This window comes from Phalacrocorax aristotelis, chromosome 2 (assembly GCF_949628215.1).
Source record: "Phalacrocorax aristotelis chromosome 2, bGulAri2.1, whole genome shotgun sequence".
Lineage (NCBI taxonomy): Eukaryota > Metazoa > Chordata > Aves > Suliformes > Phalacrocoracidae > Phalacrocorax > Phalacrocorax aristotelis.
The window spans coordinates 51671763-51698348 of NC_134277.1; the positions used below are offsets into that span (position 1 = coordinate 51671763).

A 26586-nucleotide genomic window follows, 5' to 3' on the forward strand; every position below is an offset into this window, starting at 1 on the left:
AGCCTGATGCTCTCTGCCCAAAATGTCAGGAGGCTTTGAATGTAAACTTACATACCCTACAGATATCTTAGTCCAGTGCTCTTGACCCCTAGAGTCAGTAACAAAAGATAAACAACCACAATAGCCACAGAAAGCTGATGAATCTTGAGAAAAACGGATTTCAGGAGCACTATCTATTCACACAGAGCAGTTATACAATATCTCAGGGCAAATGGTGAATCCCTGAATCACATGTTGATTAGAGCTGGAATAGCACAGAAGTTGCCAGTTTTTTTGAATGTTGAGCAAAGGAACTTTATTAGAATCAGAAAAGTAATGTTGTTCTGAGACCTACTCTCTGCATCTGTCTCTCTCTCTTCCATCCTTGCTATTTGTTAAATTTCTGCCAAGAGCCTGCCTGCCCTCTCAAGCCTGGCTTCCAGATACAGATTTAAAGAAATATTAGGAGTGTTTTATACTTTTTGCTTCATAATATACCCCTAATAACTATTTTGTAAGATACATAGAATGCAAGACAACATTAAAGAGAATGGAAGGACCGATTTTCAACTCCTTCAAGTGTTTTTTTTCTTCAACTATTGAACATTCTCTGATATTAAGGAGTTTCATAGTTCACATAACTGAAATGCTGATGAGTAGCAGCCTTGGAATGAGACCTTAACTGAAGATAGTAGGATGATCATATAGTTTACTCTGTGGGCCTTGGATCAGGCCCTAAGAAATTTTTTTTTTAAGTTGTTTGCTCTGTAGGACCACAGGGTTGCCATAATCATCAAGAGGTGTTCAAAAGCAGACCAAAGTATGGTTATCATCTCTCAGGATTTTTACAAGGCTGGGGCTACACTGTATCGTGTTGTACTGGACTCTCAGGGACTTATTTAATTTAATACACCTCCAGGGTTTTCCATGACACTGGAAACATTAGAAATTTAAAGCATATAGTATTAAAAAGAAAACAAACCAAATTTGAAAAAGAACAGGCTTTTCTCACAACAAAGCCAATTTTCCTATCTGTTCCATCAGCTGATCAGCAGTAGGAATTACTATAAAGGCAACACATAGGTAAATGGCTCTGGGAAATGAATCTTCATCTTTCTAGGTGGCCTGTGCTTGGTTTAAGGAATATGTCATTCATAGCTGGTTATCCAGTGATTCAGTCATAACAGGATGTGCTTTTGTCCCATTTGGGACTATAACCCTATTTGGATTATGTATATATTTGCACAGATATTGGCTCCTGCTTTACTAACAGGGGAGAGGCATAAAAGGGAACTTCCCTTGGAATGGCAGGAAATAAATTTTTTATATGCACAGGTTCCCTGAAATCTTAAGGTCAAGTTTACTAGCCAGCAAATGGGGTAAGAGTAGCCATACTTTTTAATTAACCCATTTTTTTCCTCTTGGCTGTCAGTAAATTTACATTTGGCTGTGAGAATCCTATTTCTGTTAGCAGCACAGGCACTGAGACATGTACAGCTGGTGCAGATTGCAGCCTGTACCAGTGCTTAAATACTGAGCTCTGAATTTTCATTGCTAGGCTGTTCAGTGCCCCCACAATGTCTTTCAAAGTCTTCTAGGCTCTGGTTCACTGTATTACCTTTGTCAGTGTGAAGTGCAGTAATTTATATTTGTCACAACTGCCCTTCATCTGGGGTGGTGCAACCTTGGGCTTGTCTTTTTTATTAGTGGATGAGTCCAGTATTTTGAATAATTAAAACCACATAAATAGTTGATCTTGGTGATACAGCATACAACACTAAGATGTCTTATGTAAAAGCCATGTCTTTTTACTTCCACTGTCTCTTTTGCTTGAACTAGATTAAGAAATTGTTGTCATGAAAAATTGAAGATTATAATAATAGGCATTATTATCCTGTTTACTACATGCTGCTAATATAGAGAGATTTAGATTTCTCCTGAGGAATGGTTTGATGTATATTTGTTTTCAATTAAATTTGCATATGCTGCTTTAAAGAGAGAGATACTCTATTTATCTCTTTATTTGCTTTCACTGAGGAGGGAATAAAAGTTCCATACTTCTCCCCCTTTGCTGCATCACTGCAGGAGAGCCCTGTATTGTGTATCATAAAGAGACTGGGAAGCTGGGTAATTAATCATAAGCTTTTATGTAACAGAAAGTTTAAAATTCATTAGCTTTATATCAGAGTGAGTGTTATGAGGGAGAACATGTTGTGAATGAGAGGGAGAGCCTTATAATTAAGGAAGTGTGTAAATAATAATGAAAGTCATTAGTGCCATTCAGTTTGTAAGAATGTCATAATGTAATTGGAGCATTAAAGTGAAATTTGCGATGACAAACATTAACGATACAAAAGAGAGAAAATGTGGTTATCTTTAGTTTGACAGATAATGTCAGCTTTCTTGCAAGGCCCAGATGGTGCACAGGAAAATGTTATGAACAGTTTGATTTTAATATTTTTGTGATGTGATATTTGGGAATACAATGTCACAAACACACAAGGAGGCTTGCATTCGTGAACCAATAGTGCCTTGCAGAGTACACAGTCCAATGCTGAGCGACTGAAGCAATAGATAGGGAAGTCTTGTCATGGATGCAAGATCGTTGTTGCAATAAAGGTGAGGTGTGGTATAGCACAGTATTATGAGGCTGTTAAGTTCTCTCTCTCTCTGGATATGCATTTGATTCTTTCTTTCCTTAAAAAAAAAATAAAGAAGGGAGGGGGAGGGAGAAAAGGAAGAAAATGATTTAACAATTATGCAGGAAATTATATGATGCTAAAATTGTACCATGTTCTGCTCTTTCAATGAAGGGACTTTCTACAGTATTGAGCATTGCAAGGGCTATAATTTTAGGGTGTGAAGAAATGTAGATTCCAAACAAAGGAAAATTTAAATATGTCTAGAGGATAAGGCAAGGCGAAACAAAAAGAAGGGAGCTGGAGAAATTTTGGGGGAACTGTATTATTTTAAGAGTAGTAACTGAGAAATAACTATGCTTAAGACTTTAAGACATGATAGGTCCAAGACCTCAAAGTGCTGGAAGCTTAACTATCTGTCTTTGTGTTCAGTCCATGAAGTATAGCGATATTGCCCCCATCACTTCGTGTTGAATCGACCTAATTTTTTTATAGGCCGCCATTCGTTCTTTGCTGTCTGTTTTCTGCAGCCCACTAGCCAACACAAAAGTTGATTCCACAGTGTTCAAAAGAAACACTGCAAATTGCTAAACTGTTGCTAATCAAACTCATATTCTGCTAAGAGTCCTAGGAAATGAGCAGTGGTCCCAAATGAGTGAAACTGGAGAGGTGAGGGTGTGCTGGAAAGCAGTACGCTCTGCTCACAGGTACAGGGGCACATGCTAAGGTTGTAACGGCAGTCAGACGGGGGAATACAGAGCCCGTTGGGCCAGTGCAACATAGCAATCCCCCATGCCTTGTCAAAGGATTACCTCAGTAGGATTTTAACACATAGCTCCTTGACAAACTTCTAAGACTCCTCAATCGCACGACAAAGGCCAAATTTTTGCTAGTTTTATCACCACTGAAAGAACTTGAGAGGGTTTTCAAAGGACACGTAGCAGGAATTATTCTCTGCTTACTGTAGGGCTGCTGCTACTCTTGGGGTTTTTGGGTAGGACAGTCTAAAGTAGAGTCACAGTGACTATGCTAAATTATGGTTATGCCTGTGCCTTTTCTGGTCATTGCTATTTAGCATAAACAAAACTAATGCGATGATATATAAGCTGTAAAAACAGGCTGTCAGATATACTGCCTCTAAGAGTTTGTAGAGGGCTGGTTTTGGAAAGCATGACTTAGCACAGGTTGGGGGGTTTGGTGTTTGGGTTTTTTTCAGATTGCTCCTGTTCTCTGGCACATCTGCACACTGTTTTGCACATAAAGCATGATGTAGCCTTAAAGGGGGCAACCACTCTATCTCACATGGATTGTGAAGGGAACCGATCTGCCAGCAAATTACCTCACGCTCTTAACACCCGCTGTTGTGGGGGGGGTCTCCTCATCTCCTCTTGAGCAGCATTCATGACCACTGTTTGTTGTTTGCAGCTTCTCTAACTGAATAGGTTAATAAAGCTGGGGGTTGGTGGGTGTAAGCACAGATGGTCACAGCTTTACAGAATAAGAACTAGCCTTTCCTTTCTTTAGTGCAATTCCAACCTTTATACACCAATTTGTGTATAGATTACAGATTTTGAGAATTAGTCTGTGATCTGGCAGGTTCATCCTTGTTTAGGTAAGACATATTTTTCATAGGCTTCTCTTTTAATTATTCCTACTACAACAGTGTTTAAGATGTGACTATCCATAGTACTGGGGGTCCAATCTTGAAGCCATTATACAGTTTTTAGCCTGTTTAGCCTCAAACAATATCTCTATTAACTTGAGTGGGAGTGACCTTAGCAAAGATAAAGCCCAACCTTCTTCTACAAATAGACTGTGGATTGGGGATCCTAAAAGAGCAATATTTTCAGAGCCTTTTTATAGTGATGTACTGAACTCCATCACTTCACGTTTATGGTCCTGAGTTACCAACCCAGCCTTGCAGCTGCATCCGCAGGAGGTCTGAGGTGGGAGCAGCTGTATAGAATTCAAGGCCGGTACCACTCTCTCTGTGAGGTCCCCATTGGCTTCTTCTATATTATAGTTCAAATACAAGTCAACATTTAGGTATTGTGGGCGGCAGGAAAGCTTGAAGTCCTAGTGTTATATGTCTGTGTTCTGCTCACTGGAGGCCAGTGCTGTGGCTTCCTGGCCAGTGTGAGCCTCAGAGCATTCTGCAGTGAGGTAGGGTGGGCTGCAGGAAAGCAATACATAAAACTTACACAGATGCTGCAGTCAGGATCCCTTCTAGAGATTCTGATGGGAGAAGTTAAACATTATTCTTAAAAAAAATTAAAGGAAAACTGGAAAATGGTGTCAGGTTGAAGAATATCAACATACTGGTATGGTATCAAGTTATTTGTGAAAAAATACCTGCAGGGTAGATCTGGGCCTGATGTCAATGGGAGCCTTCTCTTAAAATGTTATGTTCAACACATGCATTTTAGAGAAGACTAGAGGTTTCTAGAAGCAAAAGTTAAGAGGGTAGTATCTTCAGGGGAATTTCAAGGGGAGAAACTGGCAGTTGGAGAGTACTCTGGGTTACAGGGGCTGATTGGCAAGTCTTTTCTTCACCTCCAAATCATTTGCCAACTTGAGTCTCTAAGTTTTCATATGGTATTCAATCTAAGCAGTGACACTGCCTATTGAACAGGCAATGCATTGAGTTGCATCTATGTGCCCTGAACGAAACATTGAACAGAGATGTACTGGACATTGCCAAGGCCCAGACTCCTCCCTGCATGAAATAAATAGCTGAACTGAAATACCTCAGTCTGTATGATTGCTCTCTGTCCACTTACAGCTGGGATGATGGTCTTTTCTAAAATAGACTGGTGTTGCTTTTGAGTGTTAAAACAAGCCTACAACTACAGAACAATGGTTTACTGCTATTCTTAATATTGCTATGGCAGGTTTTCTAGAAGGTCTCGAGATTGTTGCTTTTTTTTCTCTTTTTTCCTCTTTTTTTCCCCTCTCTATCATTTCCTAGATCCACTTGCTCACCCAAGAAGTGGACTAGTGCCCTGGCTTCCCTTCTGCCAGGATACCTTAAGGACAGATGTAGGTCTAGTTGTGGTTTAGCAGGGGGAGAGGCACCATGTACTTTTGAAAGCCTGTACTACCCACATCTTATTGTGGTAGTTGAAAATTGTCACCAAAGCTTGTCTGCTCTCTAGGTGTGCTGGGAGGAACGCTATGCTTTTATACTTTGCTTTAGACAAAGGGCTGCAGTAATAGCTTTTCTTGGTGAGATCTTGATGGGAAACTGCTTTGTGCTCGTGAAATTGTTTGTGATTCTTACGGCTCCGATGCCGAGGACTGAAACTACCTTCCTGCAGATGCTGTGTTTGTCATATGTCTCCTTAGACCCACTCATACTTGTGAGCCAAGCAGTTCCTGGGCTCTTACATGACCCTGAGCCACTGGATTATTAAAGATCATAAATCCTATTGAAAGACTTCAGAATTTCCTCAGCCTGATTTCTTCCCTACAGTACTCTAATATGTGTAGGTAGTGCCCATTCCCCACAATGAATCACAGATCTCAAGATAAACAACTCCTTGCATTCCCTGCTTGGGACTCTCCCTCCTCCTCTTTTTCTCACCATTTTCTCCCTGGCCCATCCTAACACCACAGCTCACAACATTCTTGCTGACTCTCTCTTCTTACTGCTCTTTCTCTTACTCAACACTGCTTGTTTCGCCTCTTTGCCCTAACGCGCACGCTGCACATATATATTATGAAAAACACCACGATGCTAATTTCTACATCAGAGATGTGCTTCTGTCCAGAGCAACTGAGTGCTGCCCACTGCCTGAATTTCTCAACCTGTCATAGCTCTTTGAATGTTGTCTGCAGTACGACTGAGTCAGAAGGGTACCGGTATTAGCCCTCTGTGTGGCCTTTGGCTTGCTTTTGATCATCCTTTCTGAGCTGCCAGGCCTCCTTTAGCCTATGAAACAGTCCGCTGTCCCTTCAACACTGTGACCTGAAAGGCCCGCGGTCCTCCTGCCTATCAACAAAAATTAAGGAAAAGGCTACAAGAGGAGAGACCATTTGCACCAATGCTAGCGGTGGAAGCTAGAGTTCGAATTCCTGCTCATTTTCTTTTGAGAGTCACAGCTGAGCAGGAACTGCAGTTTCTGGTCTTTGGGGGGATCAGACAACTTTTTTTTTGTGGGGTGAGGAGCTCCACACTGGAGTATCCTTTTCAAGATACACAGATATGGCACAACAAACACTTTGGTATTTCTAAAATCAACTAAGAGGGGATTTGAAATGTCAAACACAAAGAAATGATGCTTTGCTTTTAGCAGGAAAAATACACCTTCCTCAGCCCCTCTAGCAACAGATTATATTTTTAAAGCGTTGTTCATTGGTCTTCCTCCAAAGAGAGAGTCTTAGATTTAAGTACCTGATCTTAATCCTAATGAAGTCTATCACAAAATTCTCACTGACTTCAGTGGGAATAGCATAAAGCTGCTTTTTCTTTTTTTTAAATCAAATCTGAGCTACCAATACAAGCCGTATGCAAATTGCTTTGTTAATTTTCCTTTACTTGTGATGTTTTAGCTGGAATAAATATTTCATCTCTTCCTGAGAAGTGTTTGAAACTAGAGCAATTTGGCTATATTTACATATTGTAAAGTGCCATTTTAAATAGAAGTGCAGTATTTTTAAGTCCATCTGCAAATTACGCATCATTAATTCGTAACACCTAGGACATGAAAATGGGAAAAAAAGTTTAAAAATAAAAAAAACTAAGACTGATCTCTTTTACAGAAGATTATGATAAAATACATCAACAGTTAGCTTATCATACTGTTATGCCTCAATCAGAATCATTCCATAACTCTAAAACACAATAGACTTTACATGCTAGCTTTGTTTCACTGAAAAATGACTCGAGGCAGAAGAAATGTGCAACCAGTCATGAAAGCTTTTACTAATGTATTAAGTAACACTGCATGCCTTCTCTTACAGGAATCCTCTGTGACTGCAGAACTGCGTGAAGCTCTGTATGTTTGTCTGACATCACATACTTCCAATCCGATGTCGGGTTTTGAGAGCCCACTAAGGTTTTCTTGATTTCTAAGTGAAATTAAGACAACATAGCTAGAAAGTGTGCTTGCAGTAAGTAATATAATCTGTTGTCATGCTTCGAAAATACCCTGAGCTGAAGGGTTTGGTGTTGCCTATTGGAATTTTGTGTACCTATAGTGCGCGTATGCTCCCGTGCTGTAGGGTGGTCCTACTGCGCCAGTGCACTTTGCAAGACCACAGCCTAGAAAGCATGTGCTGGGGGTTAATGAAATGCTTTATTCCAGAAAGTATTTGGAGAAGTAGGTCTTGTGCCTTTTTCTTTTTTCCCCCAATTACCTCTGAAGTCTGGCTACACAACAGACGGAAAAAGGTGTCCGAGGTCTGAAGAGTTTATCAAATTCTGCCTCTGCTTAAACACACAGCTTCTGCTGACTTCCATGAGCCTTAAGTGGACAGTTACCCCTGTGCATGTTTACAAATCAGCAGCAGATTTACAGGCAGCAGCAAACCATCCCCGTGGTTCCCTACCTCTTAGCTATTGTGATAGTGCAACGATTGTGATTTTCCTTTCTGCACAGAAAAGTCCTCAAGAGGGGATGTGGGAGCATATTCCATTAGATTCACATCTGACTGAGGTCTGAGGTGGCTTCTCAACAAAGGGCAGCAATTTCACCTCTTTGCACATGCTGCATTTGATGCTGCTCACCATTCTGTGCTGAAATACTAGCTTGTGTGATACTGGGGTGGTACTGGGATTTTTTTCCTGAGTATTTCCTTCGCTGTTGCTGTAGCTGGCATCTTTTAGCATTTGGTAACTTGCCCCAAGCACATCCTGCCACACAGGAGAGAGTAGAGTGAAATGCCAGAACTACAGCTTGGATGAATTTTTACCTACTTACAGACCTGACGTACAGCTTCAACCCTTCCCCCTCTGAAGTCACTCCTGTATCCCAACGGTGGGAGACAAGCTGTGGACACGTGGCTGTTTCACATGGTCACTGTGTCCAGTGGCTGGGGTAAGGATTGAAACATTCATCCCACTCACCCCCTTTCCTAAGCCGGCAGGTGAGTTGCAAGCTGTCTAGTGAAGGCATGAGTGACTAGTGCTTTCATGCCCCGATGCAGCCTGCATCCCCACCCTTAGCCGGGTAGCCTACTTGGGAGGTAAGGGATGATATGCAGCAGTGAGGTGAGGTCTGTGGCATTTCAGTGCGTGTTCAAACTAGTTTTGTAGCCATTTTGGAAAATAAAGTTGGGTCCATGGCGGAGATGGCTGAAAGAAACACTTCAGAAACAAAGAATTGGTCCTTTCCCCCATTGCCAGCTGTAGCACGCTTCAGCGTAGTGCCATTTATAGCCTTTCTGCCAGTCGTTTTGCTTTCAGATGCAACTTGTAGCACGCAGTGTGGGGGTATGTTAAGTAATGAAATCAAAAGTAGCTGGAGCCACACACGACCATCCAAGGAGTAAGCCCCATCAGGAGGTGCATTAGCAGAACAGGTTTTGGTGTGCCTGGCTGAATGCCTCTGATCACTTGAGGCACGCACCAGGAGCCTGCTAATGCACACCCTGTTGAGGTTCATTGCTGACTGTATTCTTCCAGACTCATTCCAGTCAGCGGTCCCTGGTAAAAGCAGGTGTTCGCTTCTGAGGGGGAAGAGAGATTCCAGGGGTGCCAGGATAATACCCACTACAGCACACTTTACCCCCCAAAACCTTCTGTATATTTGTCTGTGTTTGACTGACACACGAATTCTTCTACATTCATTAATTGTTGCGAACTGTCTTTTGTAACAAGGACTTTCTGAAAGTATGTAATGAAAGGAGTGCATTTTTAACTGTGTATTTTAAATAAGAATTGTCTGTGGGAGTTGGGTTATTTGCATCACTGCAGACAGAAACGATCACTATATTTCATAGGACCTTGCTGCTTTGTACTTATCGAGTGTTTATTTTTCATCTATAGGATTACTAATTGCAGCTAGTACCAGACGCTTCTGTCTCCTTTCAGGTTATTGTAGCAGAGGGCATTGTACCAGATGCATGGTTATTCACAGAGCATGCATTTCCAGCAGCTGAATTGCTGGATCCGCTCTAAATGATCTATGGCAATTACGTTTGGCGTTGTACAGCTATAATTTTACTGCATATTAATAGCCACCTAGCAAAGAGGTAAATGCCCTTTTCTCGGCTGGGTGCAGAATGAATGCCTGGATGTATTCAATTGGGTAAAACAAGGCTCGGTTTTTAAATGGATAGCAGGGGTTTTATGTATTGGGAATGCATTTACTGGTGAAATGTCTGTTTCCCTCTGCCTTGATGGTGTGCAGCGAGGCTCCTGGAGAAATATCGTCAAGCCAGATCCTAGATGGAGACATGCTGGGAAGGGGGAGGGGAGGGGGAAGGGGAGCATGTGCCCCATTTTAAGTGGCTCATCTGCTACCACCCAAAATCTGCTGCGGTCTTTTTTTGGGGTATTTCTTTTTTTTTTTACCCCTTTCAGCAGCTCGCCCGATCAGTGTGGATGCTGTCAGGTTTCACCAGCAAAAATAATAATTAAAACCACCCTCCCCAGACCTTCTCTAAAGCTGTCCTCTGGAGTCAAGCGCCCATTTTCTTCCCTTTTTGTTTTTTTTTGGGGGGTGGGGGGGGAGGTTGGGGCCGGCGGGGTGTGGGTGGAAGCAAATAACAAGGAATCGGAGGAGATTAACGAGCTTTCTCTTTATTAGCGCCGCTCGGGTGCTTTGTCTCTGCTCCCGGCTGGGGATGGGCTGACGGGGAGGGCTTGGCGGGTGGGGGGAGGCAGTGCGACTGGAGGGGCCGGCGTGCAGGAAGCCACACGCAGGGCCGGACGGACAGACGGACAGCCTTAGCCACCCCACACACAGAGAGCTCCTCGCCCCGGCCCGGCCGCGCAGACAGCGAGCGGCGTGTGTCTGTCTGCGTGGGGCGTGGAAGGAAGGGGGGGGCGTCGGGCGCACGCAATGGCGGCGGAGCCCCCGGCTCCCGTCAGGCGGCCCGTGGCGCGGCCGAGCCGGGACCAGCCGCAGTAGCGGCGCTGAGCGCAGCGAGCGCGGAGCCGGCGAGGAGCGACACGAAACGCGCCGCTGTCTCCGGTCCGAGGCGCACCACGCTGCGTGGGCGGGGAGAGAGAGAGAGAGAGAAAGGGAGAGGGAGAGACTCGCAGACAGACAGTACAGCCGGGGAGCGCGGCAGATAAAGGCGAGAGGACAGGCAGAGAGGGAGAGGAGCGAGCGGGGATCCAGTCAGGCGCCGAGGGAGACCCAGGACAGGCAGCGCCAGAGGCAGGGCAGGCGACGGCAGCCCGGCGGAGGAGCGGGGCGACGCCAGCGCAGCGGGGCGAGGGGAGCCGAGCCGAGCCGAGCCGAGCCGAGCCGGCCTGAGGCGGGAGGCGGCACCGCGGCCACCGCGCCCGGCCACCACCGCGCCGCGGCGGCGGATCTCCTCCCGCGGAGGAGGGCGGAGGCGGAGGAAGAGACCATGTCTTTCAGGAAGACAGGCACTGTACTGTAACAGCAGCGTATCTGCAGCAAAATAAACAAACCAGCCAACAAAAAAAAAAAAAAAAACCAACCAAACAAACAAAAATAACCCGAGCCACCAAGACGCTGGGGGCAGATCCCGTTTTCAGGCAAGGTAAAAAAAATATATTAAAAAATGGAAAAAGGAAAAAAAAAACAAAACAAAACCAAAAAAGCCAAAGCAGAATCTTTGTGTAGCGTGATGTTCTTTGTTGTTGCGATTTTTTTTTTTCCTTCCAGCGTGTGTCTTCTGTCATTTCGTTGGAGTCATTCGCCCCCATCCCCCCCTCCCCCTCCCCCTCCCCGTGATCTTTTAATTTTTGAGGTCAGGGCGGCTCGAGCATGTGGAGCGGAGGGAGAGGGGAAATAGGAGCTGTGCATGGAGCCGGGGCTTGCGTTTGTTACATGCGATGTGCAATTATTTATAGCAACTGCAGGATTCCGACTCTAAGATGTGGTATTTACCGGAGGGGGGAGGGGAAAGAAAGAAAAAAAAAAAAAAAAAAGGGAAAAAAGGCTGTCGTTGATAGTGTAGCGGGGCAGGATGGTATCGGTGCCGGAGCCGGAGCCTCGCACGGGATCCCGGAGCGGCGGGGCGGAGGTGCTGCCAGCCAGGTACGGCACCGAGGGCTTGCCGCGGTTCCCGGCGCGGTCGGTGGGGCCGCCTGCCCCCGCGGAGGAGGGCGGAGGGAGGGCGGCGGCGCCTTCGCGAAGTTCCCGCCGTTGGCGGCCGGTGGGTGCCTGAGGGGCCTCGCGCGGGAGCCCTGCGGCCGCCCCCGGCTCTGGGCGCGGCCGTGGGTCGGGCCGGGCCGGGCCGGGGGGCGGCGGCGAGGCGGCCGGACGTCGGCCTGCGGGCGGCGGCCGTCCCCGAGCCTCGGAGCCGGTGTCCGGGGAGCGGGCTGAGGCTGGGGGAGGCGATCGCCAAGCGGGGGAAGCTGCGGGAGGGGATCGCCCTCTGCCCTGCAGTCGCTGTAGCTAAAATGTATCAAACCGTAAAGAAAAAACAACCAACTTTTACTCGCTGATTTGTGAACAACATCGAGGGATACGCTTTAAAAAGCCGTGCTTCGCCGGAGGGAAAGCCCGGGCTCGTTTGACTGGCATTGTTCTGAAGGGTGGCGGTCTGGCGATTGAGGTTGACTTGATGCTTCCTCAGCGTGTCTTGCTTTGCGTGCAGTGAAGGAGGGTCGCAGCCCAGGAGTTGCAGCCATATGGTTCGGTACGCTAGCCGTCTCTTTTCGTAAAAATTAGTTAATGTGACTCCGCTTAGTGTAATTCTACTTACTCGTGTGTGCCTTTCAACGATATCGCCTGTAGATCTAACCAAGACGTGCCCATCCAGTGCAGCCATTGCGCAGTCTTGTTTAACTGTTTTTATTACATTTTTTTTTTTTTTTTTCATTCGTTTGCCTTTTCAGCCAGCGGGGGGAAACACAGTCAAATTTCGGGTGATTTTTCCCGTGCTAGGTGTGTCTTTGCGCTTCCACTCTCCCTCCCGTCTTTGCCCTTCCAGGTGTGTGCGGTTTTTGCTTAAATTCATCCCGCTGTCGTGTGACATTGCTGTAAATGTGCCGAGAGGGGAAACAAAGGCATTAAAGAGCAGCACAAGTGTTTTGTTGATCACCTGTTTGACTTCTCTACCATCGCGCTGAGCTAGATGCATGCCTGGTGTGCGTTCTTCTAAATGGCATATGTAAATTTGAGGCAAGTACAAAGCCATTGAAGCTGAGGGTGATGGGGAGGGGAGAAAAAAATACTGTAAACTGACCTGCAACTTTTCAGTCGCATAATTTAACTGCACGCTGATTTTTGTTTTAGCAGTCATCGTCACGGATCGAGGCAAGTTTGTGCGCACAATTAGGTTTGCAGATTGCTAATCTCGCACTGACTTTGCCTCTCAGTTCCCAGCTGGGCATGGTTACCTTGAGAGCTGTGGTATCAGCACTGTCAGAGCATGCTCCGGTGGGGAGATCGGGTGTGTTCTATTTTTAATACTATTTAATGAAGATGCTTCTCACTCTGCAATACATGAAGCATAATGGAAGAGCAGAGCGATGATTGGTTATGGATACTGGAAAAGGAAAAATGCAAAGGTAAAAACGGAAATCCCGCAAATATTTTTATTAGATTAATGAAAGAAAACATAGTTGTGCAGAAAGGTGATCGATTAGCTGGTTTTAAATTGAACTGTTTTGTGGTGTCTGAGATGATTTTTAAGAAGAAAAATCTTTTAAAAAGTTATATGAAGCAAACTGTAGATAGGAAATGATTTCATGCTGTTGATAAATCTGGCTGTACTTGGATAAGTTTAAGTTGAAGAAGAATATTCCATTTTAATGTTTTTCTAATGTTGAAATGTCTTACAATGGAGTAGCGCTAAGGAACATCTTAAAAGTATTTATTTTCTTCTTGTGCTAACCATTTTTAATGATTAACTATTTATGTTCTCATTGGTAGCCTCCTGAAGCAGGAGTTTTGAATTTTTATTCCTTGGAGTTAAGAGTTAATTCAGTTGGTATTAAAAATCATTGTTGCATGTAATGCTCGCAGAATACAAGCAGCTGTAAACCGCCTGTGATATATGTGTAAAGGAAAAGACCTATAGATAACTACAGTGTACGGTGCTGTGCAAGATGCATGTAGATACTCTTGAAAAACTGCCTTGTTTAGTTCGTGTATCTGTAGTCAGAAATGCATTTATTAGCTATTTGCAACAATCTATGCACTCAAAATCATAGAGAGAAACTCACCATCATTAAAGAGATCTTCTATAAAATAACTGTATTTTCTCTCTGTTGCCTACAGTTTTACAGGATGGCGGTCTAAGAAATGGCTGAGTACCCCTCCTGCAAAATCCTTTTTCAGGCGATTATTCTTCTGCTATGTGCTAGTCCTTTTGACTGCCCCAGGGCTAAGTGTGCAAGTGAGGGTCGCTCAGATGAGCGTTGCGCTGCATCGTATGCTTGGAGGAAAAATTATGTAAGGAATGTATAAGGACAGTAGAGGAAACACAATATGATTTGTAACACAGGTGTAATGATAGATCTCAGAAAGCGATAAGAACAGTGCGACAGTCGCTTTGAAACTTTATCCTGCTGGAGAAAAACTGTGGGCCAAATAATATCTTCCTGGTGGTGCTGCCTTTCCAGTGGGCTTTACTGGGGTTATTTGCATGATACCAGTGAAGTGGACTTGGCCTGATAAATCACTTGAATTAAACAGGATTTCTGGTAATACATAAAGGAAACCTAAGAAGTTTTAAAATCTGCTGTGCTCTTGGCTTCCTCCCAGGTTATGATTTTTAACAGCTAACTTTAAACTTGGAATGAATGGGGCAGGGGGAAAAGTGCACTATAATTCTAGGATGGCTTACTTATAGTCTGCCTTTCCTCCTGTAGGCATTGCTCTCACTACAGTCAATGGGAGCTTTAAATTTGGGGAAGTGCGTCCAGGGTTTGGTTCAATGGTTTTATCAGTGCTAAAGACAGACGCAGGGACAAATCTTCAGCAGCTGTAAATTGATGTAGTGCCACTGGTTTTAAGAACAGTATAGATTTACACCAGCTGGTGATACGCCTCCTCTGCTTCTAACATACAGGATCTGTAACTTGCATTGAGTGGTGTTATCAATTTTGATGGCTTTAATTTCAGGGTAGGAAAATTATTTTGGCAGATTGGCAAATCCTTGTTTATAGGGACTGCTCACAACTGAGTGGCTTGATCCAGTGAGTGCTCCCAGCTCAATTTGTTTCCTCAGTTGTAAAGAGAATTTGTAACTTAGGTGATTATTTAAAGGAAATGCTATTTGTGTGAAGTAATCTATTTTAAAAAATATAATTAAATATTGGCCAGTTGAGAACTAATGTAACTGTAGTGCAATAAACTTGCAAAATCCGTTTGTCCCCTGCTCATTCATTTATTAAATTTGAAGTCTGTATTAATGTTCTCAGCAGGTAGTAAGTCAAGCAAACAGGTCACTTTTTCTTCTAGCAGATTGAAACATTCAACAAACAAGTAATACATGGCAAAGGCTCTGTACGTTCCGGTGGGAGCATTTGATTCTGAAGACTTGAAAGTACTGTATATGAACATCTCTGTATCTATGTGGTAAAATGTGTTTCTAGGTTTGATGGCAAACTGCAATCCAGGTAAGTAGGATTTTCCCCATTTTGAGGCTGGGTAAATTCAATTGCAGATAAATTATGCAAACCATGTGAGGTCATGCATCTGGTTTTTGACAGCCATCAAACGACAGCTTCTCCAGTCTTATGCGGGTCACTCATGGGTGAGAAGGATCCCTGATTAATTGCTGATATTTGTTTTGTTTTCTAGTTTTTCCACTTCATACATAAAATGGCAACTTTCAGGAACGTGTAGATGTAAATAAATTTACATGTTTACAACTATTACAAATATTTCATTTTCACATAATTTAATGATAAAACCTTCTGGCAAGGAAATACCTTCAGAAAAAGTGCGAGGTATGACCCATGTCTGGTCTTGGGTGTGGTAGGGGTTTTTTTGAAATACATTAAATGTGCCTATAAATTCAGGTAGATATACTGGTTACTGTTCGTGGACAGGATTTGTTTTTCTTGGGTCCTTGTTTAAGAAGGACACTTAAACCTCTGTCATAATAACAGCCACCATGGCTTGTGTGAGTATGCCAGTGTGTGCACACACACAACTTATTGGAAAAATAAAAAAGGAGGTATACTCTAAAACTACAATACTTTATGTTTTAATTAAGACTCATTTTTTGATCAATCACATCTGTGATGGGTTCTTGCCAAGTAAGTCTGAATTTGTCAGGGAAGGTCCAGGCCACTTAGTTATAGGACTTAAGAGCTAAGCTGCTCATCCTTCCCTTAGACGTTTGAAGTGAACTCCAGTTTCAGATTCATGTTATATCATACATGGTTTTACAGTAGGTAAACTTGATGATGCATTGCCAATGACACTCTGTAAGAGTGCTCCCTGTATAGAGGTCTCTTATGTTTTTCTTTAGCTTATCTTAATTTATAAGAATACATAAATAATGTATATTAATACTTAATGTGCGGCATATGCAATCCAAAGTTATGAATTGCATTAATTCCAGGGGAAGGGTATTGGAGCTCTGTGTTGCCTCTAGGGAAAAAGCCCCCGAGCAAACACTTTAGTAATGTCTTCCAACAATTGCCCTCTTCTACCTGTTAATAACGTTGCCAATATTTACTACTGTTTCATTTTTTACTGTTGTGGTTTCCAGGCTTTTAGGTAATCTGTCATCAGCACACTTCTTTATGGTTCTTTGGCAAAAGGAGTAGCAGGAAAGGTCTCCTTTCAGTCAAATTTATCGATTTCTAATCATATGGTGAGATCTTTAAACCACTGTAGATCATTCCAGATACCTAATGCAGTAATAAGCTCGTATATGAAAATGTTACATAACTTCCCCCTCCCCTGCACCTAAATTCCCTGTTACTGAGAGGAAGAAGCGGACTAGATATGGGGAGAAATACAGAGAAAAAAGGAGTAAACAAAATAGCATATTTTACAGGAGTGAGTTCATAAGGGCTATTTAGATTAAGTAATTGCTACTGCAATAAACATGGTAAAAAATACTAGACAGTCCATAGGTTTGTTTGTTAGCGTTGAAGAAGCTATGAAGTGTGAGAGAATGATAATGTCATACAGCATGACTTAGCTGAAAAGCAGAAGGCATAGTTAGGCAGTGACAGCTGGGAATTTGAAATTTATGATGCAGATATCCAATGTCTTTCTGAAGCAGGGGGTTTAGGGTATTTTCTAGTCCCTGGCAATATGGAGTCAGTGACAACGTAAGAGTGTTCTGAGGGCAGATGTGTTCGTGTAGCATATGTTGAAGTATGTAAGGTGAGAAGTATGTTTTTATAAGTGAAAGAAAATGTTTTTCACAGAGAAACTGGGACACTTCTAAGTTTCTTTCTGCAAATCAGATGTCTGCTCTTGATCTTCTCAGGCCAAGAGTCGCAGTTAACAAGAATACCATGAGAAAGCAAACTCCTATGAAAAGTATTCTTGTATTTTAATGCTTTCTAGTATATTTCTCATTTAGTCTTAGGTAATACTATTATTTATTTATGAGCTGTTTATACAGCATCTGTCTTAAAACTATGGAAGCTTAGTAACATCTTCCAAATGATAAAGCTGCCTCTTTTCCTAAATTGGATGCCTTCAAGCTTTTGAGTCAAAGGAAAGCTTAAATGGTCAGCAGGATTGTGTTAAAAAAGTCAGCCAGAAAAAAAAAACACGACAAACCAAACAACTCCCCCTACATACCTTCCCCCTCTGTTAAATACTGATTTTTATTTATCAAAGTTTTCATCTTCTGTTTGGAATCTGTGCTAAAACATAAAAATCAAATATGTATGAATCCATATGGCTTCTGAAATTTCATCCCAATTTTAATGGCCACACAGCAGTGATATGTACTGGATTCATAAAATCATCAGAGCTGGTTTTCTATTCTAGGAATTGAATTCTGTCCTCAAAAGCATGCCTGAACAACTAATAATTTTGTCATTAATTAATCTTGTTGCAGTGTTTGTATTGCCTGATGAGTTGACGTCTCCTTGTGCCTTCAATGCAGAAAACATTTTGTGAATTTTCATTATATCACTAAACATGAGAGTCAGGTTGTGGCACTTCTCTTCATGGGAAGTGCATGCATCTTGGTTTTTGGTGACTTGCAGAGCTTCTCATGGTGTAATGCTTTACTTATTGTGAAGGAAGTTATCTCAATTTGTTCCTCAGTAAAAAGAGGCTTTTTGGTTGAATGAAGCTAATGCGGATAAACTGCAGCGATTAGAAGCATGTTGTAAATACAATTAAATTGTGCAGTTAAACGCTCCATGCTAATTAATATTGAGTTCAATGGGAAGTTTTACTGGGGAGCAGACTGGTGTTGATGCTCATGTGAAATAGGTACAGCATGATGTTCTGGAGAATGCGCCCACTTTGTGCTTTTGGGGTGTTTGTGCCGTGGAACTCAATTTGAAATGCTTTGCCTTCAGTTGCACGAAAGTAAATAATAAATTGCGGTGGCTCAAACTAAACTTTAAGGTTTTTCCATTCTTCAAGTGTCTGTTCCATTTCCAAATACATTGCCATTGGCATAACATTTAGAATCATTTGAATGAGCTTGCTTAATGTATTATGAAGTATTTGTCATGGAGTCAGAAATGTTTATGGTGTCATAAAAGCTTTAGGAGAAACACATCAAATAAATTGGTCCACTCTAAAGGCCCACTACAGATTTTAATGTGAGCCCGGGAAATGCCTGATAGCTTTATAATTTGTGTACTTTATAACCCGTGAAATCTGAAGTGAGGAGTTCTGACTTCCACGCTTTTGGGTTTTGTTCCTTTAAGAAAAATTCAAAGCTTTCTCCTACCAACAAAAAAAAGGAAAATTGCGAACATAGATCTAAAAGGAAAGCATAATAAGTAACTTGGGGCATCTTGAAGTGCTGTATTTCATAATACATACTACTATGAAGAAAACTATAAAAAACCCATTTTTGATTCAAGTACGATTTTTTGGGAACCTGTAATTCATAGAAAACAAGTCTAATTAAATTGGAAAATGCATTGTATTTACCAGCTTTATGTATTTTAATATGCTTTTCTACTGTGATATAGCAATCTGTCCTACATCTGAGCAGCAAAATGGAGTGGTCTCTAGTGACAAGAACTGTGGCAAGGAGCATAAGAATCCTGTTAGATACTGAAGACAATGAATTATTACTGATGGATAATGTAACACTTGTTTAGTTTGTGTACTGATGAAAATGACTGCATTTGAAAGAAGTCCTTGAATGACCTGCTTCTTGAAGTAACCATCTCGAAAATCAGAGGCTGAGATAAGGGAGTGGTGGGGTAAGGGGTGTAATGGAGGATAGCAGCAGTAGTACTGCATGTAATGTGAAATCGGGTTATGGGGTATCAGAATTAGAAGGACAGCAAAGGAAAGAAGGACTTTCAGGAGATGTTCCCTGAAGATGAAGTAATTGGATTTTTGGATCATCCAGAGGGAAAAAATATAGATGTGTAGCCTCTTTTCAGTATAATTTATTTTCTGATTTAAAAATAAGAAATAAAATAATGATAAATATAATAATAAAAATCCTTATACATGTGATGTGTCTTTGCGTGGAGGTTCAGGACAGAGTGAGTATTCCACTGCAATCGCACTTCATCTCCTCAAATCTGAGGTTATAGGAATTGTAAATGATCTACGTCTTCTGAATTTTGCTGTTGTTGAATCGCTCCTCTCCGCCACCTACTTGGCAGAACGGAAAGAAAGATGATGAACTTGTTGCCAAAGTCTGAGGGCAGCTATATGGCAGCATGCATTAGGGTGATGCTTCTTAGTCTGGCTTAATGTCAGTGCGTGAAGCGGGTGGGTGAGTCCTGGGGAGGCATGCAGGATCATGGGCTCTATAGTATGTAGCCAGCTCTTCGGTGAGATTAAATTGGTTTCTATTTTAGTAGCTCTTGTCTCGGCATGCCAGTAACCTCATAAATTAGTGAGGTATTTACTGAAATGGCATGACGTGCCCTGTGACTGCATAAATTCACACTTTCCTGTAAAGGGCTCTATATTAATGGAGAAGGATCAGTAGAAAAGATCAGGTAGAGACACAAATCTTGATGCAGCATTTTGGCTGCCTGTGGTTATGCTACCGGTAACCTTACAGCCATACTTGTGGGGCTGTGGTTTGTGCAAACACCCTGTCCACTCATTCTTTCGTTGTGATCATTTCCGCAATGCGGGAGGAAGATGCGGCAAGCACCTACCTCTTTCAAAGCCCACATATTTCTTTGATGTGTTTGTTACTCCTCAGGGTTGTGTGTTTGTTTTGTGTTTTTGTTTTTTTGTTTTTTTTTTTTTCCCCGGGAAGAACAGAGAACATAATTTGTACTTGTGAAGGCTAATTGTAATTTTTCCTCTAAAGATCATCTCTTAGAGAGCTGTATGTTCACAGAATTACTGCTTTTTTTTCTGCTTTACATTCACATTCAGTGTCCAGGTAATGAAAGTAAAAATGTAGATTCTTTTGACACCTATTCCTGTTTGTGTTTAATAATGTACAGTTGTGTCACATCTTTATTTATGTTGTCAGGCACTTCAAAGCCACCTGTAATAAAATTGCATCAGCATAAGAGCATGTCAGAAAACAAAACAATTAAATATTGACACTTCTTAACAAAACAGTTTATTGATTAAACAGCACAATTTCCATATGTGGAAAATGGAAATCAGTTCTGGTTACTTCAGTACTTCGAGAGCAACTGCAGTAATAGCTGATTCTTTGGCTTGCCTAAAAAATGACAGCAGACTGAGCAATTCAGTTGTGTATTATGAGCGAATTCTATAGTATGGGAATGTGTTTGCCAGATTTACATTGACTCAAGATCAGGAGGAGCATAAGTGACCCAAGTACTTCTGATGCGTCATTAAGTGTTCCTCTGGAATGTATCATTTATTACCTCTACTCAGTAGTTGGAATGAGGCTGGGAGATGATGGTGTAACATACCAGTGCTCCTCAGGCCATCAGCTGCATGTACAAGCAATTTCAATGTCTAGTCAATGCCAGACAGATGATTTTAATAAAAGGAATTCAAAGGCTCTGTTTTTGACCTCTGATGGTTTGGGTCCAGTAACTTGAGGTGCTGTTGTTGTTAAGCATTGTAAAATTGGAAGATGGAGATCACTTTAAGTAGCTTTACAACTTCAGCAGAGACAATTAAAATTATGGAGGGGAGCTAATGTTACATTCTTCTGGCAACAGCAGGGTACGTGAACTAAAGCACACAGAAGTTAAGAGGCTTCCCGCATCTTTAGGTGTAGCGTACAGACAAGGGATCTTACTTAAAACTACCCATTGCCCTGACTTAAAGATTGCTGAAAGCGCAAGAAGTCAATCATCAGAGGAATTCACTGCACTCCTAGTATAAGCGCTTTTCTTGTTTTGTTTCCTGATATATGTATTTCAAGTAGTCTCTAGCATTTATGGCTCTACCTCTTTCCTGGCTGTTTCCACACGTGCATCAGTTGTCTCTGTTCTGCTCCTTACATCGTCTGACCATTGTTCATACTGGGCCTTTGCCTTTAGAAGTAGTGCCCCTTGTGTGAGCTTCCCTTTGTTAAACTGACCCTCCTGACTTTTCTTGGTTTTTCATAATTCGCTCACATTTCTCAGCCTCTGTCTACGTCAGTTGGTTGCCCGTGTTTGAAATAGCTGAAAACTTTGATTTATTTTTCATACAATAGTGCACTTTAAAAATAATGTAATTCTGTAGATATTTGGACAGTCAATTTGTAATAGAATGTGTTACATAAAGCACACTATCCTCATGCAAAATATGCCAGTTCCCAGATCTTTTGGACTTTGTTTTGGTATCTCTTAAGGAGGGTGTGCCAAAACAGCTCTGATTGCATCAGTGAAACAAAAGGTTTTGTGGTAGAATCTAGAAGACCTTGTGTTTTCGAACTTCTTCATGTATACAGCTCATATCAGTGTACCTGTGTTCCTTTGGGGCCTCCTTTTGAAATCAGTAGCTCCATAGAATCACATGTATGTTTGCTCCTGGAAATTGTTGTGTCCTGAACTCTCATCTATTTATGTAGATTTTTTTTTTCTTGGATTAGTAATATTTTTCAATAAATTTCATATTTGTCAGTTGCTTAGAAAATAAAGGGTAATGGAAATGACATAAAATTAAATGCCTTTGACTGTGTTTGTTGCCAAAGACTTTGCATGTTGGTTCTCTGACCTTTCAGCTGGATGCTGTCTGTGGTGTGAGCAGGAGATCCCAACAGGTAGTGTAGCACTTGATGCATTACCTTGGATACAGTTAACTGTGTTACTGGGTGTGCAGTGAAAGAGGAAAGATGGATGGAGTTCTTACATGGAGAATTATTTTGTATTTCATGTCTGTACACTAGTTCGGTGAGCTTGGAAACTTCTCTGAAGCTGAAGGTTACATTCTGTTCTCGTAACATTGATTATAATGATTGTGTAGCCACAGATCCTGGTCAAAAGTGGAGGAGACTGATTGGTTGTAAAGATAGCCACTAAGACACCTGGCTGTCTTCATTTGAGGACCTATACTAAATACATAATCCATTTTTGTGAAATGCATATATAGAAGCTCCTGTAAAGACAGGGAAGTAAAAACTGTTGGCTGAAATTTCTCACTAAAGTAGAAGATTGATGTGTTTGAAGGAGCATGGTTTCCTGCCATCATCTGAAAGCTGAAACTCTATTTTTCCTGGAAATCTAATCTTTTTTCTCTACATTTTGTTTGGTGGTGGTTTTTTTTAGCCTCTCTTCATTCATTGTTGCTGAGATATAGCAGGAGAAGCACCTGTATTCAGCTGCCAATTATGGATTTAATTCAGTTATTTGTTTTTCAGTAATTTGATTGCCATTAGTGCCTAGTTCACTATTTGCCCGCTGTTCTCTGTCAGTTTATTATGAAAGTAACATTCCGAGTATTCTGAAACCTAATAAAGAAATGATGGCTGCAGTCTGAACAGATGATGTATAATAGTTATATTGACGGACAGTCAGCTCAGTCAGCAATAGTTATGATGGACAGTCAGCTCAGTTATCTCTCGAGCAGCACTGAAATGAAGAAATCTCTCACCGGTTAAAGACAAAGTTCTGTGTTTTGTGGAGTCATTCCATGTTTTAGAGGGACGTCATACAAATAAATCGTTTATTCCGCAAAAGATGGTGTCAATCCTCTCATCAGTGTACTTGGTGATAATTGAATTCTTGAGTTCAGTTGTTTGCGAAGGAGTTGATTTGTGATTTTTTTTTTTTTTTTTTTTAAAAAAGCACACATGTAAATGTGTCTAGTAGCACAGACTTGGAATGCGGCAAGATGGGCTTGTTTTCTCAGTTGACTGAAGGAAAGCTCTTGCTTTTGACTTAATTCTCTAGTCTTAATCCTTGCAAATAAAGGCAAATGTTAGTCCATATAACCCTATTGCTGCAACTCAGAGAAATATGCAGCCTCATTGTTCCTGCGGCAGGAAACTGGTATGGCTGGAAGACCCTTCCGAAATATTTGTGCATCCACGTATTTTTGTAGTCTCTTAAGTTTAAGGTACAATATTTGTATTTCTGAATAAAACTAAGTTGCAGTGTCTCCCAAATGACTGTATTATCAGTCTGGTGCTAAACTGCCTTCCCATTGCAGTGGATAGGAGAACATCTGGATGGCATTTGGAAGATAGATGGGCAAAACACATGTTTTCAGCTTTCTGCTAAATTCAGACATTAGAACAGGTGACTTCCTCTTATGTGGTAAAGGAAGCTGCTCTAAAAGTAATGTTGCTTTGTGTTCTTCAGCCAACCAGAATCACTGTAGATGCAAAATGCAGAATGACAATCCCTACTCTTGTGCTCACTGATGCCAGCTAAATGAAAAGACCCTTTATTTATTGAAGATTTTTTTTTTCCTGGCATTCCAGTAAAGACAAGATGTCTTTAAGGTTAAGATGAAGAGGATGACACTGGGCTAATACCATTACCATGAATGAGAGTACATGGCTCTGTAGGAGAGCTTCTTCCACTGATGCCTAGCTGTGAAGCGTGTGTATGGTGAAAAAGTCCGGCAGTGGTAATGGGCCAGTGGAGACTTGTTCCCTTCTGTCCTGCACAGGCTATAGGTGATGGGTGTGATAGTCATAAAATGCCTGTTTACTTCAGAAAACAAAAGGACACCCATTTATAAATTGGCTAACTAGTCTGCCAAGAGAGAGGATGCATTCACTGAGTCACTAGCAGAAAAACAGGGCTACTGCCTTTTAAAGAGTATTTTGTGGTAGAGACAGTGAAATACTGTGACAGATTTCTTTTGTTTTGTTTTTCAGGAAGGGGACAGATTTTCAGTACTTCCAAATGCTAGTCTGAAGTTATTTGGATGATTTTGTGTTATTCTTTTCCAGTGAGGCTTTTAAAAATATTTGTCTTAAAAAGTATCTGCAATTTCAAATGCTACAGACAGTATCAGTTGCCGAGCTGTATGCCGTACCAATATCCTCATGAAAAAGAGCTTTCCCAAAAAATGCATTTTCCAAAAAGGAAAGACAGTTAAATGGGTATGTTGTGAGTGAGTAACATGAAACAGTTTGAAGAGGGGAATGGTCTACCATGAGTCAGTAACTTGGAGACAGACATTCACGCAATAGAAATCCTTATTGTTTGTGTTTTGGGTTGGTTTTTTTGTTGTTGTTTTTTTTTCTTCCTAACGTTCTCCAGCACTGAATTTCCCTTCCTCACATTCACCTTTGAGAAGTGTGGATGTCTCCCAGGAAGGAGAATAGGTAGCCAGACATCTCTCCTCAGTGTGAAACTTTTGAACAAAGGTCAGTTGGGGAGTGAATAGAGAAAGAAAAACAAAACAAAAGGAATTATTTTTAGACAAAAAAAATTCATCAGTTGCACTCCCCAGTGAAAAGTAAGCTGTCCAACCACTAACTGTGGTGATCCGAAGTATGTCTGTACAATATGTTGGCGGTTGAGCTATGTGGTAGACAGTGAGGATAAAACCTGTGGTATACATGAATATTTCTGGCAAGGCTTTGAAAAGCACTGGAGTGAATTCTAGCTCAGGTAATGAAAGCAGACTTGAAATGAAATTGAGCTGATTGTCCTTACTGATTGCCTTATTCAGTTTGCATTGATACTCTATAGCATACTCTAATGGGTGTACAGCTGATGTACTCAAGCTTCAAGATACCCCAGAGAAACACTCCTCCTGTGTAAGTGAAGGAGGGGAAGACGTTCTGAGAAGTGTAGGCACTGCTCATCAGGCTAGTGGAAGAAATATGAAGAATAGTAGTCCCCTTTCAATACTGCGTTTGCTGTAAATAACTAAAACGTCGTCACTTTAGTATTTAGATGCTGATACAGCTACCTGTTTTTCCCTCAGTGTTATGATGCAGGCTTGCATGCTGCTTATTTCTCAGTTCATTTCTCTTAGGAAATAAATCTGAGCCATTATTAGAAATTACTTGTAAGTGCTATTTCAGTCTAATTAGATTTATAACAAAATAGATCCTGTAGACAGAATATTGTATAAGTAAAAGCATTTCTCTCGCTCTTTCACTTTCCTACGTACTATCTTTAGTAGTAGTTCTTAAAACAGTTTGATCCAGAGGCTACAGTTAATTGTAATGTGCTTCAGGAGGTCATACAAAAGAAGCATGGAAGGTTTTCTCCAATTATTATTACTATTGTTAAAAATGCTGACCTTCTAGGTTTTCTGTTATGTGTCCTGTATGGACATAATTTTTAAAAAATATCCTTACAGTTTTGTTAGTGGCTTGTTTTCATACACACACATTCCCTACCTGCCACAAAAGCGCCTGTGTTTAAAGGGGGCACTGAAGAATGGAAGATGCTGGAGAATGATGGCCATGTAACTGCCTGGGGAAGGGGATGCTGCTTACCCTTCTAGCTCTTGTTTTGACCAACTTCATTACTCATTTAACCTCTGTATTCCTCAGTGTCCTCATCTGGAAGGAAATACTCTTTGTTTGGGGTTTTGTTTGTTGTTTTGTTTTGATTTTGTTTCTGTTTTTTTTTTTGTTTGTTTGGGGTTTTTTTTTGTACTTCTATTCCCTGAATGTGTGTGTTGTCCTTAATTATAGATTGTGATATTTTAGAATATTTTGTAATAAAGCGGCACTATATACGCTTTGCCTCTGTTGCGCTAATATTGGCATATAAAATCAAGTTGTGGTACCTTTGGAACTTAGCTCAGTAACAGGTATTATTTCTGTGTAGTCCTTCAGTCCCCGGCAAATATGAAGACCTCTTGCTTTCCTGTTGCTGCTGTTACTCTCTGCTGTCAGTGTTGGGTATTATTGCCTTTATTTAGTGATTCTTTTCCAGACAAATCATGCAATAACATGTTTCTGGTAGTTTTAGCAGGTGATAGAATAGGTGAAGATAGATGGAGAATTTGAACAAGTACAAGATAAACAGAATTTGAAAAATAAAATCACCATATGTTAAAAAAAAGTCACAACCATGTTAAAATTTAAGAGTTTTAGTACCTGAGGCACAGCTTGAAAGAATTGATAAGTTTCAGCTGGTGTATTTTATATTCTAAGTCTAGAAATACGTGCTTATGTAGAGCACATATTCAGGGTTAGCCCTTGCTAGGATAGTTTTTCAAACAATCGTGGTGTTTTATTTGTCTGGTTGGTTGGGGGTTATCTTGGGTGTTTTGTGTTTTGGGGTTTTTTTAAAAAAAAACAACCCTGATGATAATGTACAAGTAAAAAGAATGCATCCACAAATGCCAGATTTAAGTGTTGCACACAGCTTTCACTTAAGTAGGTAGATTTTTTTTTT

The 26586-nt window shown here is 41.4% G+C and overlaps 1 protein-coding gene across 15 annotated transcripts in view; it reads left to right on the forward strand.

The window, feature by feature from the left end:
- ARPP21 (cAMP regulated phosphoprotein 21) overlaps positions 1-26586 on the forward strand; it is a 203048-nt gene that overhangs the window by 49598 nt on the left and 126864 nt on the right. For 5 of the 15 annotated variants that reach the window (XM_075083539.1, XM_075083545.1, XM_075083554.1 and 2 more), the window contains exon 1: positions 11545-11797. The exons of 4 other annotated variants lie outside the window; for them this stretch is intronic. The gene's annotated coding sequence lies outside the window, so the exon portion shown is untranslated. Of the gene's footprint in view, positions 1-11504; positions 11798-12005; positions 12402-13000; positions 13276-26586 lie in introns of those variants that run through there. 6 more of the 15 variants (XM_075083540.1, XM_075083547.1, XM_075083546.1 and 3 more) reach the window with 5 other exon arrangements.